The sequence below is a fragment of the Alexandromys fortis genome, unplaced genomic scaffold, assembly GCF_014885135.2.
Source record: "Alexandromys fortis isolate MF-2015 unplaced genomic scaffold, M_Fortis_MF-2015_v1.1 scaffold_81, whole genome shotgun sequence".
Lineage (NCBI taxonomy): Eukaryota > Metazoa > Chordata > Mammalia > Rodentia > Cricetidae > Alexandromys > Alexandromys fortis.
In genome coordinates, this window is record NW_026067960.1 from 3,616,216 (window position 1) to 3,626,903 (window position 10,688).

Consider the following 10,688-nt stretch of genomic DNA (forward strand, 5'->3'; position numbering starts at 1 on the left):
CTGAAAGAAGGCTTTGGGGAGATTCAAGCTTTTTAGGTTTTTTTTTCCCCTCATGGAATGATCAGCTTCCTCCCCAGGGATGCTCTCACATGTCAGGCCGAGGAGCTCGGAAGGGAGCATATGTCTTTAAAAGGAGCTGCCTCAGAGCCACAGCGTTGAGGAGCATGGAAGAAAGAGCAGCAGCTGTCCACAGGACTCAACAGTGTCCTCCCGGTGTGGAGTGCAGGACTCAACAGTGTCCTCCCGGTGTGGAGTGCAGGACTCAACAGTGTCTCCCGGTGTGGGGGTCCGACTTACACATAGGAGGTGCTCTGGATGAAGCCTGCCTTCCTCGCCTCCTTTTTTTGAGACAGACTCTATGTATCCCAGCCTAGCATTGGATATAGAATTCTCCTGTCTCCAACCCCCAAGTGATGCAATCATTGAGATTATGGCGTGCACCCCCATGCCCAGCTCTGGCAAGGCAAGACCCGGTGGTGATGAGTTTGCTGTCAGCTCGACACAAGCGAGAGTCATCTGGGAAGATGTTTCAACTGAGAAAAGGCCTCCATCAGCTTGGCCTGTGGGCAAGTCTGTGCCCCATGTTCTCCTGATTAATGATTGATGTGGGAGGACCCAGCTCGCTGGGGGTGGGGCCATCCCTAGGCAGGTGGTCCTGAGTGCTGTAAGAAAGTAGGCTGAACAAGCTTGAGGAGCAAGCCAGGAACCAGGAAGTAGCACTCCTCCACGACCTCTGCAGCAGACACTCCTGCCTCCAGGTGCCTGCCCTGCTTGAGTTCCAACCTTGACTTCCCATCAGATCAGAACACTGGAAGCCAAATAAACCCTTCCCTCCCCAAGCTGCTTTTGGCCATGGTCTTCATTGCAGCAACAGAAAGCTAACTATGACAGCACCGTTTTATGAAGGTTTTTAAATTTTTGATTTATTATTGTTGTCTGTGTGATGAGGTAGCACAGAAACAGAGACCAGGGAACAACCCTGTGCTAACTAACACTCCTCTCCTTCTGCCTGGGGGTTGAACTCAGGTTTCAGGGCAAGCACTTAATCCACTCAGCTGTCTCACTAGCCCTAGGAAGCTTTTTCTATTCAGAGCTTTCTGGAAAAATCCAGAAATAAAGATAATTTAATGCAGTTGGACCAATTCGAGTTGTGTTTCAGAATCTCACTGGGCTGAGATCAGGAATAAATCCTGCCGACAAGTCTCACCTAGCTGGTGCCTTGCTGCGCGGGCACACGTGCATGCCCGTGTGTGTCAGCACATGTGTGTGAAAAGCAGGCAGGATTGGTATCTTATTTATTATTTCCCACTTTGTTCCAGAGCCTCATCAACTGGGATCCTACAGATGTTTTTCACTAAGGCAGCTTAGGAGTCAATCCATCCACTGAGAAAAAGGTAGGAAGAGCTGGCAAGAGAACTGAGCCAGTAAGAGCGCTTGCCTCCAAGCCTGCTGACCTGAGTTCCATCTCCAGAAACCACATTGTGGAAGCAGAGAACAGATTCCTTCAAGTTGACCTCTGGCTTCTATGTGTTTTCTGTGGCACAGGCCCCTCCATCATATACACAGTTGTCTTAACAGGCTCCAAGCTGTGAGGTGCTAGCGGTCCAGGAGTGGGGTCTCCGTGGCCAGCCAGACTGCCAGGATGCCTTCCCTGTCCTGTGTCTGTTGTCTGAGAATCAACTTATTCATGCCCCGCTTCCCAGCTTGGGTGGCAAGCATTTGAGGGGGGAAAAATGGGTTTAGTGGCAGAAAAGCAGGAGCCTGACTCCCGCCCAGCTGCTCTTGATCTGAGACTTGGCGATGGATCTGTGTGCCGAGTGCGCTGTCTTCTCTACGTCCCATGATTCTCCCCAGGGCAAGCAGTGGACAAGTTTGATTTACTGGTGTGCTTGAAAGGACCTTCAGACAATACAAGGCTTCTGGTGACTTGTCTGAAAACACCCACAAGCCACAGCCCCGGCTCTGAGTCATCCTCCCGAGTGACAGGGATCTTCAAAGTACCAGGCTCTGCAGCCGAGACCGTGGGCTGGGGAGCAGTGTGGAAAAGCTGACTGGGTGTTACAGCTGAGTGTGGCAATGACTTTGGGGACAGTTTCTTCCGGAGAGCCTCTTTGTGTTTTATGCCTCTCTGTGTTGTCATTCTCTGGGACTCAGAGGAGGCCAGGCAGTGGGAACACAGGACTGGAAGTCTGGTGCCACAGACCGGGATGGTGGCCAGCCAGAAGACAGTGGAGTGTGTGGAGGGGAGGCCCATTGCTCAGAGAACCAGCACAAAGCACCAGGGGTGGCCTTCTCATGTGTCTGCCTCTTCGGGGCCCAATCAAGAATGGACAGACTTGAGGGGCTGGAGAGCTGGCTCAGCAGGTGCTTAAGAGCACTGGTTACAAGAGAGTCAGGGTTCCGTTCCCAGCATCCCCACGGCGGTTCACATCCATCTGTAACTCCTTCCCAGGGACCCAGTGGCCTGTTTTGGCCACCAAGGGCTCCAGGTGTGCATATAGCATACAGACACAGGCAAACCACTCATACACATAAAGTAAAATTAAGTCTACTGGGCAGTTGTGGTACACACTTTAGTCCCAGCACTTGAGAGGCAGAGGCAGGCAGATCTCTGAGGCCGAGACCAGCCTGGTCAAAAGATCGAGTTTCAGGATAGCCAGGGCTACACAGAGAAGCCCTGCTCCATAAACCAAAAACCAAAACCAACATAAAACAAGCAACAACAAAAAAAGTAAATCTTTAAAAGAAAGAAGAATGGAGCTGGGCCGGGCGGTGATGGCACATTCCTTTAATCCCAGCAGTTGGGAGGTGGAAGCAGGTGGATCTCTGTGAGTTGAAGGCCAGCCTGGTCTACAGAGTGAGTTTCAGGACAGGCTCCAAAGCTACACAGAAAAATCCTGTCTCAAAAAAACAAAAAAGAAAATTAACAATGGGCAGACAGGGCGGGTTGGTTTTTGCCCACAGTCCCAGTGCTCAGGGGAAACAGTTGAAAGTTCTTGGCTAGCCTAACTGCATAGCAAGATTCTGTCTCGAAAAATGACTGAGCTTAGAGGAAAGCAAAGTGTTTGCTCAGGATTTCTGCCCCAATGGGTGCCGCTACGCTCTGCTGTAGGCGAACGTGTCTATCACTGTGGATGTGCTAAAGCCTCGAATGTAGAGTGTGGGCTTGGTGAGTAGGAATAGTCTAGGCTAAGTGTAAGAGGTGCAGCAGGTTAATGGTGAGAACTGGGGCTCTGGGGCTAGCTCGGTGGGCAAAGGACCTGCCACACAGGTGTGAGGACCTGAGTTTGGATTCCCAGAACACCTAAAAAGCCAGGCCTGCTGGTGCACACTTGTAACCCATTCAGGGCAGGCAGAGACAGGAGGATTGCTGGGACTCACTAGCCAGCCAGTCTAGCAGAATCCGTGAGCTCCAGGTTCAGGGAGAGGCCCTGCTCCAAAAACTAAGGTGGAAGGAATGAAGAAGACACCTGGCATCAACCTCTGGTCTCCATACATGTGTACACATGTAAGTGTGCACACACACATTTGAACACACATGTGCACACCACACATACACGCATGCACACACAGATAGAAACATACAGGTGCACACACACATGTGCACGCACGCACACAGATGGAGGAAAAAACACACACAGGTGCACACACATATGTGCATGCATACACACACATGCACATGCACACAGATGGAGGAAGAAACACACACATACCTCTTTTCTTTTCAAATCATAAATAGGGCTTGGGAGCCCTGTACCTTCTGCCCAGTTTTTCTGAAAACCTAACAACTGCTACAAAATGAAATTCACTAATGAAAAAGTCTTGTTCCATCCCAAGCTCAAACTCTGACATTGGAACCCCAGACTTCACCTTGTCCTTGAGAAGGTTGCTGTGACCTCTGGCGCTCTGTGCTGCGCCTCGCTCTGCTGGCTCTTCTGTAGGCAGAGTCTCTTCCTCTAGGTCTCCGACAGGCCTGACTCTGACACCACAGGGCCTCTCATATGCTGTGCCAGGTGTCTCTTCCCATAGCTTCCATGGCTGTGCCTAAACGGCTCCTCCACAACCACTTCCACAAAGATCCTTCTGTGTGTGAGTGTGTGTGCACGCACGCGTGTGCCTGCGCCTTCCCAGCCAGAGGTCAGAGGGCCAAGGAGGACATCAGGTGTCCTGCCGTCACTCCCCACCTTATTCCCTTGAGACAGGTTCTCTCACAGGGCCTGGAGCTTGCAGTATTTGGGGGATAAGCTCCACCTGCCTCTACCTTCCTTCCAGTGCTGCAGATATGAGCACTTGGGTCACACCCAGCTTTTTTTTTTTTTTTTTTTTACCAGGTTGCTAAGGATTTGAACTTGGGTCCTCATGCTTGGAAGGCAGAGCTCTTACTCACTGAGCCATCTCCCCAGACTCTTCTAGAAGCATTTTTACCGAGGTTCATTTATTTACTCATTTTATGTATGCGTACATGTAGAGGTTTTCATACAACTCTCGGGACTCGGTTCTTTCCCGCCGTCTTGCGGGATCCAGCGAACCCAGGACTGTCAGGTTTGAAGGCAAGTGCCTCTAGTCACCCAGCCACCTCATGGGCTCCAATCAGCCTTTTGGCTTTCTGCATGATGGCTTTGGGAAGCCGTCATTTCCTTCCTGCGCTGTTCTGTCGCTGCTGTGTGCGGTCTTGCCTTTCTCCCTCCGTTTAACCGTGAACCCCGTGAGGGCGAGAGGTTCTGGCCAGGTTCTGTGCTGTGCCCGGGAAGTGTGTTTGGCCCACTGCAGATGCTCTGGAAATGGTGGGCCGCTGTCAAGTGGAAAGCCAACAGCTTTTTAAGCTGAAGCTCTCTGGTGCAGGCGGCTGGGAGCTGTGAACTTTAGAGAGTGTCTAAATGCTCCCTCCCCAGGGGCCCACGTGCTCAGTGGAGGCAAGGCCGCTAAGGGGGGCGCTGTGGGGAGGAAGGTAGGTCGCTGGGAGAATGCCCTCCGTGGAGATATCGGGACCCCTGCCCCAAGTCTCCCTCTTTCCTCTCTGCCTCTTTCTCTTCTCTTGTCTCTCCTCTCTCATTCTCTCTCCCTGTTTCTCCCCCTCCTCTTTTTTCTCTTCCCCTTCCACATCTCTCTCCTCTCCCCTTTATAGCTCCCTCTTTTTCTCTCTCCTCCTGTTCTTCTCTCCCACCATGGCCTAGTCCCGTCACCATGACTCCTCTTCTGCCACGCGCTGTGGCGTGTTGTATCGCACCCCCACAGGCCTACATCAACAGGCCAAGTGAAAGAGGAGAGAAACCTCTGAAATGTGAGCCAATGAAGCCCTCCTTCCTTCTCCACAGGCGCGATGTCGCAGAGATGAGTGACTGAGTGCCCAACCAAGCCTTAGTGCTGCTGGGACACAGGCCACGGTCAGAGTTCAGAGGTCAGGCTTGAAAGATGGCTTGCTGTTTGACCAAGTTTGGTCTCTTTTAACCAGTAAGGCGGGCTCATGCTGGGCAAGCCCAGCAGGCTCTTGGGAGGGTTAAATAAACCAACATCCCAAGTGCCTGGCCAAGGGCAGTGCCAAGTTCGCATGCAGTGAATGCCTGCCTGACCCCTGGGGGCCATTGGCGACATCCAGAAATAAACCAGAGAGAGGAGAACATACCTCAGGTGGCATCACCTTTGCCCAAGTCAGGGAGGGTGTTGACCTGGTAAATACAGCAAGGGAAACAGAGGGCAGCCAGGTGAGAATCCTCAAGGCAAGGACCCAGGGGGCTACCTTGAAGGCCAGTTTATGGGTGTCTGCCTCTCAGGGGGATTGAGCTAGCCTTCTCCCTGCTTGAGCCAGATGCATCAAGATGCTTAGAGACAACGTCCTGGACCATATTCCCAGCCAGGCTGCTTCTCTGTGGGACCTGAGACTTCCGGTCTTGCTCATCTTCATGCAGTCTTCCCTGCACAGCAGGGCTTTTCATTGGCTTTTGAAGACTGGATCTCATGTAGTCCAGGCTAGCCTCAGATTCACTATGTAGCCGAGGCTGACCCAGAATACTCCTGCCTCTGGCATTAAAGGCATGAGCCACCATGAGCAGGGAGGGAGTTCTACCACTTACCCGATGTCTAAGCCAACCAAAAGGGCAGTCCTGGTGGCAGAAGAGTGTGGGGCGACAGGATCAAAATGTAATTATTGATTCAAGTGGGGAGCAGAGGAGACAGATCCGGCTGACAAGTCTGGCTAGTGGCTCTGCTGCCAGACGGAGTCGGCCTTGAGAAAACAGATGGGAGCAATAGGCACGTCTAATGAGGGCCGAGGGGAATGGGGAAGCCGGCTTGTTGCTATTTAAATTGTGTTTTCAGAGAATTATTAGTTTTGTGTTGTGGCCTCTCAGAATGCAGAACACAGGCTGGAGAAGGACCCTCCTGCCAGCCCTGTGTGTGTGTGTGTGTGTGGATGTGGTTGGACCTGAGGTGTGCCTCTCAGAGCAGGCTTGAATGTCCCAGTGTTTCCTCACTATGTGGTTCCAATTCATAGCCCCTGAGTCCCCGCGACCAGATGTGTCTGCCACATGGATCTCTGATCTCTGTATGAGATTGCTTGGGACTCCCTCTGCTACCCAGTACTGTGCCGGGACACATCAGTGTGTGTGTGTGTGTGTGTGTGCTCACATCCATCCCCAGAGGCAAGATCAACCCGGGGTTTCATTCTTCAGTAATCCACTTTGTTTTTTGAGACAGGGACTCTCGCTGGGACACAGAACTCCCTGACTATTGCCACACTGGCTGGCCAGTGACCCTCATCTAGGTCCCCAGAGCTTGTAAAAACGGTGCCTCAGTACCTTGTTTCTTTGTTGTTTGTTTTGCTTTGTGATTGAGACAAGGGCTCAGCACATGGGATGGGTGGCCTGGACCTTACTACACAGACTCATAGAGACCAGCCTTCCTCTGCCTCAGGAGTGCTGGGATTAAAGGCGTACACCATCCCCACCCACAAGGCCCTGTTTCTCCCGTGGGTTCCTCTTGCTTACAAGGTGAGAGCTTTGCTCACTGGGCGTCTACTTTTCTATGCACACCCGAAGACAAATGTAGTTTAAACAGTGTCAGCAGAGGGTCGGGAGACTTCTTTAAGGTCAGGCCTCCCTGAGAACGTGGGGGCTGGGCCAGCTTCTCACCAAGCAACCCAATATCTGTAAACATGTCACAGGTGCCGCATGCAGTCGGAAGAAGAGATGAGGCAGTGTTGACAGCCCGTCCACCAAGTGCTACTGTGCATGGCAGAAAATAGAAATGACTGACAAGGCTCAGGCTGGAGGCTGGTAGGAGGAGCTACGGTAAGTGCATGCGCGCCCACAGACCACAGCCGCTCTGCCATCGGTCTGAGGAGAGAGAGGGCTTGGGTTGTCAGGATGGGTCCCTGGAAGGGGGCTGTCTCCAGAGGACTAGCATAGCATAGCTGGAAGCCTGAAGTGGGGCTTAGTTTGCAGGGATGAGAAAGTGGAGGAGGAAATGACTTGGGTCCCTCCACGGATGTGTGAGTTCCAGGGGAACCGTTAAGCAGGCTCACTGTCCTCCGTGTCTCATGTCAGAAAGTGAATGTAGATTTTAAAAGATGATGTGGGGAGCTGGGAATATGGCTCAGTCTGCAAGGTATGTGCCATGCAAACGTGAGGACTTGATTTTGATACCCAGAACCTACATTAAAATAATAATAATAATAACTGGGTGTGGTTATTAACCCCCTTTGATTCCAGCATCCAGAAGGTAGAGGCAGGTGCATCTCTGGGAGTTCAAGACCAACCTGGTCTACAAGTCAAGAACAGCCAGGACTACATAGAGAGTTTTTGTCAAAAAGAAAAATCAAATAAATAAATAAATAAATAAATAGAATTTTTTTCAAACTTTTGTGCTTGTAACCCCAGTCCTGGTGGCTCCTGGGGGTTCAGTGCCCCCCAGCCTAGCCTACTTGATGAGTTAGAGAGCAGTAGGAGACCCTATCTCAAAAACAGAGTGTCTCAAAAACCCCAAGGCTGACCTCTGACCTCCGCACACACATGCAGGCTTGTGCTCCAGGAGAAGACGCGTTCTCTGCACCCAGACAGAGCAGACCCTGTCACTGCCATCACAGGGAGTGTGGGGTAGCGCCGGCAGCCACACCTGGACCCTGCCAGGCACTGTGTTGTAGCTGAGCTAACTGACCTTCACCACCTGCCCAGGCGGCAGACAGTGTCACCTTCCCAGCCCACAGCGGAGGACACTGGAGTCCAGTATGGGGAATCCACCAACTGTGAGCCAGGCCAGTCTGTGGTGAGGCAGGTCTGTTGGGGACATGAAGCCATGCCTGTCCCCCTGTGAGCTCTGGAGGTGCAGCTGCTCTGGCCTCTGTCTCAGTTACTTTGCTTTGCTGTGATAAAGCACCCTAGCAAGAGCAATACAAGTGAGACTGGGTTTCCTTGGCTTCCCGTTCCAGAGGGATATGGTACCCCAGGGCAGGAGACACAGGGCAGCAGGCTGGGAAGGCAGGAGCAGGAGACTCGCTATTCAAAGTGCATTCAACGTAAAGAGCCACGGATACTGCTGCTCTCTGATACAGTCTTCTACACTTTCTCTGTTATAGTCCAGGATCCCAGTCAGGGAATGGTGCCACCCACAATGAGTGGGTCCTCCCCCTCAACCAATATCATCACCACAGGCATCTTAGAGACCCAGCCTCCAGAAGATTCTAGATTCTGTCAAGTTGGCAACCAACAACATTGTCACAGCATCCAAACTGAATCCTTGAAGTGGGGCTGGAAAGATGGCTCAGTGGTTAAGAATATTTGTTGTTCTTGCAAAGGACCTGAGTTTAGTTCCCAGCAACCATGTTGGGCAGTTCACAATTGCCTGTAACTCCAGCTCCAGGTGACCTGATGCCCTCTTTTGCCTCTATGAACATAATATCACACACACACACACACACACACACACACACACACACACCACACACACACACACACACACACACACACACACACGTCAACTTTTGAGAGACAAAGGCAGACAGATCTCCCTGAGTTCAAGGCCAACTGGTCCACAAAGAGAGTTCCAGGCTGGCCAGGGCTACATAGTGAGACTCTGTCTCAAACCAAACCAAAACAAAACAGCTCTTAAAGAGGCAGCTGGGTGAAGAGGTGGGTATAGTAAGGTTAGCGTCTTTCCCAGAGCTTGTCAATGTCTTCTGTCCCCATAGGTGCCTCACGAGAACTTCCTCCCCATCCAGCCAAGACACCCTCCAGAAAGGGCTCTTTAGACGTCCTTAGATCCAGCTGCTCACGGCAGGGTGACATAGTAGCAAGTCATCTACAGAAGCAAGCCCAACATGCATGAATCAACTTCAGCGAGGTCACGTAAACCTGGGAACATCTGCTCAGTGCAAGTCACAAGGGACAATGCACTGATCCAGACAGTGCTGGGAGGTCTGGTGCTCAAGATGCCTGCAGGAAGAATGTGGCGTGCAGTGTGTAGTCCTCCACGCCACTCCGTGCTCCAGAAATACGGAACCTAAGCGTACAGGTGCCAAGATGTCCAGGGGATCCTTAGTCAAGAATCCTGGGACTCCTGCTGCTGTAGGGGCTATTTCTCTGTGGGAACGGGGAGCTGGGACCTGGGGTATGGTGTGGGAGAGAAGCTTCTTTCAGGTTTTAGGAATCAATTTGAGGGTACTGTCCCTCATGGTGGGAAAGGTGGGGCAGGGGGTGCTGCAGACACAGACAGCTGTGACCACAGAAGCCTGAAGCCGTGTGCTCACATCTGGGCAGACGAGGAAATAGAGACAGGAATGCTGGGGTTTATGTGTATACATTTTTAAAAATTCTCTCTCTTTCTCTTTCTCCCTCCTCCTCTATCCCTCTCTCTTTCTCTGATCTTATGATGTAGCTCTGGCTGTCCTGGAACTCACTCTGTAGGCCAGGCTGGCCTTGAACTCACAGAGATCCTCCTACCTCTGCCTCCTGAGTGCTGGGATTAGAAGTAGACACCACCATGCCCAACCACATTTCTTATTTGTTTGCTTTGATGCTCCTAAGACTTGGAATAAATAGTTTTGAAGTTGTGTCCCCAACATAGGCATTGGGTTTTCGGTACCCCACTTCCCTGGGGAAACTAACCCCATTCCATTACTCAAGAGGGTGATTTCCTGAAGTCCCCCTGCAGGTGGTCATTGGTCCACATCTCCACTACACACATGCCCAGAGGCAGACATCCTGACCAAGTCCTCCCCCTCGGTCCCTTTGTTGCCCTGTGGACTGGGGAAGGGTCGGTTCTCACTGTGGCTATTGTCCCATCTGTGTGAGGTCCAAGCATCCCCAACAGCTTCAGACCTCACAGCTGATCACACTCGGTGCAGATGTGATCCCCGGCTGTATCTGTGCGTGGCACCTTGGTTGGAACAGACATTCCACCTTGCCTGTGGCCTGCCCCAGCCTGACTGTAGCTGCCCTTCACAGGCCTTCTTCCTTCCCTACTGCACCCTGCCTTCCAAGGAAGCACAAGGACCATCTAAACATGGACACTCCAGTCCAGGGCCTCTCTTGTGATCCCCGGTAGAACCAGGACCCTGTGTCACTGTGCCAAGTGAATCTGCCTGCCATCATGAACGAACAAACGTCTTATATGTTACACGGGCGATAAATAAAGGTTTCTGTGTCCTGAGCTGTCACCCAAGCACCAGTCCCTGCTTGTCACAGCAGGTTAGCCTG